Source organism: Balaenoptera acutorostrata, chromosome 15 (genome assembly GCF_949987535.1).
Source record: "Balaenoptera acutorostrata chromosome 15, mBalAcu1.1, whole genome shotgun sequence".
Lineage (NCBI taxonomy): Eukaryota > Metazoa > Chordata > Mammalia > Artiodactyla > Balaenopteridae > Balaenoptera > Balaenoptera acutorostrata.
The window spans coordinates 83,933,230-83,938,660 of NC_080078.1; the positions used below are offsets into that span (position 1 = coordinate 83,933,230).

General features: G+C 47.2%; 1 non-coding gene across 1 annotated transcript; it reads left to right on the plus strand.

Annotated features, from left to right (window-relative positions):
• The first annotated feature begins 2,828 nt into the window (after positions 1–2,828).
• Positions 2,829–2,932, plus strand: LOC114238285 (U6 spliceosomal RNA). The gene has a single exon (XR_003623681.1). It is a non-coding gene; the product is annotated as a U6 spliceosomal RNA (small nuclear RNA).
• Positions 2,933–5,431: the final 2,499 nt, after the last annotated feature.

Below are 5,431 nucleotides of genomic sequence, written 5' to 3' on the forward strand. Positions count from 1 at the left end.
GTGAAGTGGTGACCGTCCTGGGCGTGGACAGAGAGACTCGCATCTAGAAAGACCTCGTCTCAAGCAAATACTGGCTCCGGCGATGTTAGGGTGCACACCCCACACTCCCACTCCTGTAAACTCCCTGTTCTGCTGTGAAGGCCGGGCTGGGTGGAGGGCCCCGTGCTTACGTGTCTGTACACATTATGCACAGTAAGAGCCATAGAAGGCAGCTCGGTTGAGAGACAGAAAGGGTTTTTTTTTTTTTTTCTTTCATTTTTAAATGTACAAGCCTGGTGATTGTTGGAACAGATTTTGGCCTGGATTTGGCATTGCATTTTTTTTTTTTTTTTTATTATTTCACTTCCACTAGGGGCTTAAGTTGTTGGGTTTGGACAAGAACTAGGCAGGCAGCTGTGGCGACTTGGCTGCCGGAATTTCATCTTCTCTCGTTTGTGTGCGATGGCGGCCCGCAAGGCCCCGGTTAGGTGCCACCATCGCCTAGAACAGAGGTTCTGTATCGGGGGCCCGTGAGCCTTGCGGTGACGCACTTACTGGACACGCAACCCCGGCTGGCACTGGACAGGCAGCCATGAATGCTTGAAGGCCTGCTTCTGGGCTGAGGCGATGAATGAAGCAATCTAGCTATTCCCTCTCTTTCTCTCCCTCTCTCCCCGATTCCTCTCTGATCCTTAATATCTTACTTCTTTGGCTTGTCAACTTTTAAGGAGAGGCAAGTAAACTAATCCCTTTGGGAATAGATGTCAGGTTCTTATTCCATCATGCTTTTTTAGCCCAAACACCCAAATTTAGTAAAAAAAAAAAAAAAAAAAAATTCTAGGGCAGGACTTTAAACTTCTAGAAGAGATTAAATTTCACCTCTATCGCATTTTTCCAAATGCCGTATGCAGGTTTGCGAAATCCCGGGATACGCATTGTAACTGCAAGCCATTCTGGTCTAGGATTTAGGAAAAGGCAGGGCCAAGTTCAGATCTTTCATTTATTCATTCATTCAACAAAGTTGCTACGTGCCCAGTACTCTTATGGGCTCTGGGATTCTGGGTCCCTGCTCTGTGGAATCTCCATTCTTAGAGACAGACACTAAATACATGAGTAAACAAGGCAGTTTCAGACCCCGATCAGTGCCACAGGACAATACAATGGACACTGTGTTGGGGGCATGAGGATGGGGAGGGTACTCTTAAATGGGGTAGTCAGGGAGGGCTTCTCTGAGGAGGTGACACCCGAGCTCAGATCTATGTGGCCAGAGAGAGCTGGGGAATGATCCTCAGGCTGAGCCTCCAGGCTGCCAGAACAGCAGAGGCAGAGGCCCCAAGGAAGGAACAAGCTTGGCTTGTTAGGGGAACAGAATGAAGGCTGCTTCCAGGGAGAGAGCAAGGATTTGAGCCTGGAAAGGGATGCAGGGACCAGACCCCACTTGTGGGGCCCAGCAGGCCCCAGGACAAAATTGGATTTTTATCTAAAGTGCTTTGGGCGTGCCATGATCTGATTTAGGGTTTAGAAGACCTCTCTGGCTGCTGTGTTGAAATGGACAAAAGTGGGAGCCCAGAGGTTGGTGAGGAGAGTCAGGTGGTCTCAGGGGTGGAATGATGGGGCATTGAGCTCAGCCGGTGGGGTCACTGTACAGGGAGAGATGCCCCAGATGGGCAGCCTTTCCCCACCTGTAACTGCCTCTTTCCAGCAAACCATGCTTCTTCCACATTAACAACAACAGAACCCTGACGCCTGTGGGACTCTGGCTGGAAAAACAGAGCTCCACTGCGTTAGTGCATCAGACACATGAGGGGCGAATCCCGAAGGAGGGTCAGGGTAACACAGTCATAATTTCCTTCCATTTCTTCATCATCTCTAACTCATAGACACAATCTCAAGAAGGAAGTACACTTATTTATTTATTTACACCTTGTCTTGTTACAAAATGATAGACTCTCTAAACAGAGACATTACAGAGAGGAAATCATCGTGTGTGTGTGTGTGTGTGTGTGTGTGTGTGTGTGTGTGTGTGTGTGTGTACTTTATATTACTGAGTGCCTATTATATGCCAGGCACTGAGCTTAAGCTCTTTATTACCTTACTTAATCCTCTCACCAACTCTAGAGGTAGGAACAATTATTATCCTCATTTTAGGCTGCTGGGGGTTATGAAACTAGCCCCAGATCACACAGGTAGCACCAGGTAGGAAGGCATTCAAACCCACGGTCCATCTGTTTCCAGAGCCGATGTTCTCATCATTGTTCTCTACTGGTTCCACCATCGGCTGGGCAAAGGCGGGGAGCCTTGGTTTACTAATTGGCTACTAGGAAGGCTCTTTTGCACAGAGTGGATTTTGTCTTTTTGTCCCAGCTAATTACCCATGCTCTAAAAGTAGAAGTCTTTTGTCCATATTGGAGGCGGTACCTTGGGCTGATGGGAAAAAGTTTTCCTGCTGATATTTATTTGCCATTTTCTACCCAATATGTTGAATCCCTTGCCGCCAGAAGAACATTCCAGGATCAGAGGATGCCACTTCCCCATTCAGAGCTCAAGACAGTTCTTTCTGTGGTCTCTGGACCCAGCTCGTTGTCGCGGATGCGATCTCTGCGGATGAGAGCAGTGTTTTCAAACGCGTCATGACCCATCATGGCTTGTGGAATCTATTTAGTTGTTTGTGACATGCAATTTTAAAAACAGGAGTAGAGAGCTCGCTTTGGCAGCACACATACTACAATTGGCACGGGACTTCCCAGGCAGTCCAGTGGTTAAGACACTGTGCTTCCACTGCAGGGCGCGTGGGTTTGATCCTTGGTCAGGGAACTAAGATCCTGCATGCTGTGCAGCGTGGCCAAAAAATAAAAATAAAATAAACTAAAATAAAATTGGCACGACACAGAGAACATTAGCGTGGCCCCTGTGTAAGGAGGACACGCAAATTTGTAAAGCATTCCATATTTAAAAAAATTAAATTATAAAAAGGAATAGAATAGAAAATATCAGGATCGGGGTACCTCTCTCACAGTAAGGGAAATACTGTTTGTTAAACTTTTCTTTTAGTTTATGTGCACTAGGTCACAATTTTGTGGAGGACTTAAACATTTGAGAGCCACTGAATCAGAGTGTTGTTGGAAGATCGTGCACCTGGAGAGAATACACTTTACCACTCGTGGGTCTTGTACCTTATCTACACCAGTCGTTTCAACTTACAATGTTAAGATATCAGAGAGTCAAGATCAATGTTAAGAGGCTCCAGTCTACCTGTCCCACCTCCTCTCTGAGGATAGGGCTGGTTTTGTCAAGGACTGGTCCAGGCAACAGCCCAGAGGGAAGTCTTTCCATTGAAATCTGGGTAATGCGTTTCAATTCTGATGTCTCTGTTTCGATTCAGATTATAATCGATAGGAATGACAGTGTGTAAAGATAGTGACTGTCTTCTGAGTACTTCCTATCCACTAGGCATTTCCCATGTTGCGTCTTATGAAACTCTCATGGCAACCCTATGAGGTATAGGTTCTATTCTTATTCCTAATTTACTGAGACTCAGGTGGTAGAAATCACTTGCCCACGTGTGAGAGTCAGGAATTGTTTGGTTGCAAGTGGCGGTAACTGACAAGACCAGGGTCCTCTGGCTTTAGGCACGGCTGGATTAAAGAACTCCGATAAAGCCAGGAATCTCTCTTTGTCTCTTAGTTCTGCTTTCCTCTGTGATGGCTTCATTTCATATAGTCTCTTCTGTATGGTACCATATAGTCCTAGGCAACTTGGGCTCATGGTCTACCATTTTACATTCCAGCACCTCTTTCTTGAGAGTTGCAGCCAAAGTCCTGTCGTTCACTCCAGTTGGCCAACATGACTCTGTGCTGGGGCCTGAGGGTCAGCCCCAGCTGTGCCGCAGGGGCTGAGAGATGGGAGGAGTCATTCTATGTATCAGGCAATTTTTGCCTCATCACAAGCCACCCAAAACTTAATGGCTTAAGACAGTAACCATGTATTTAGTTCGTGATTCTGTGAGTTGGCAATTTAAGCTGGACTCATCTGGGTAATTCTTCTGGTCTCATGTGGGCTCCCTCATGTATTCCAGGGTTGCCTGCAGGTCGCAGGGTTGGCTGGCTCTAGGCTGAGAGGTCCTGCCCTGTTCGTTATGGGCTCCCATCCTCCAGCAGGCTAGCCTGGGCTTGCCCTTAGGGAAGACACAGTGGACCAAGAAATGGAGTAGAAGAGCCCAAAGTCTCTTGAGATTAAGCTTGGAACTGGCGCACCGTTACTTCTGGCACAAGTTGTTGAGAGAGGCTCAGAGAGGTGAGGCAGCTGTCTGTGTTCAGGAGTGGAAAGCCCAGAGAATCACGGAAAAAGCCTGACATTGTGGATCTGTGAAACTACCACCTGTCTCTGGAGTTCCATAATGGATGAAGAAGCCGCCTCATTTAGGTCTATGATGACATGTATTCTCTTAATTGCATCCTGAAACATTCCTGATTAACACACCGGTGGTGTCCCCTGAACAATCTTACCAAAGTCTTTGGTTATGCGAGGCCATGAGCCAGCCAGTGAGAATTCCTTTCCCTGTGTTATGCTTTCTTGGTGCTGCTCAGGGCTTGTTATTCTGCAGGGTTTAGAGAAATAGCTTTTTGGGTTTTATTCCAGAGCCTTCCTGTCTCTAAGATCCAGGCATGTGGCTAGAGCAGGTTTCTCAGTCATGGCCATGTTGACATTTGGGGCAAGATAATCCCTTGTGGTGGGGCCGTCCTGTGCATTGTAGGATGGTTGGCAGCGTCCCTGGCCTCTACCCACTAGATGCCTCTCTGCAGCTTACGACAACCAAAGACATCTGAGGGGGTGGAGGTGCGAATAGAAATATCCCCTGTTGAGAGCCACAGAGTTAGAGGGATAATCTGGAGACAGATTTGAATGCTGCCTACAAAAGTTCCAAGTATCCCTCTCCTTTCACAGTTGTTTCTTTACGTACGTCAGGATGGTCATGCTTAAATTCCCATTCACAGCAGGAAACACTCTCACAGCACTCTCCGGCCAAACGAGCACCCTCATTGCAGGGCCTCGCCAGTTCCCCAGAAACACATGGGTGAATTCTGAATCCCCCTGGACCTAGATGGGACCTTGAGAAAGCATTCAGCTTGTTTTTCCTGGTTGTTCTCCTACTTAGAGTGAAATGGGGCCATAGCTTGAAGGTTGGGTGATATCCACAGACCTGGCCCAAAATTGGTATAGAGCGCAGGTTGGAAATTTTAGAAATAAGAATATGTTTCCTTGTAAGAGCCCTGGATTTGAGATGAGTTAGGTGGTAAAGACAGGAAGCCGAGCTTATGGCAGACTGACATTTCCAGCACCCAAGTGGGCCTTGAGGATAAAGAGATAAAACATTTCCAAGACCTCATTGCAAGGAAACGTTCCTGGATGAGAGGCCCACAGTCAACCCAGCACCAGCCCAGTCTCGACAAGG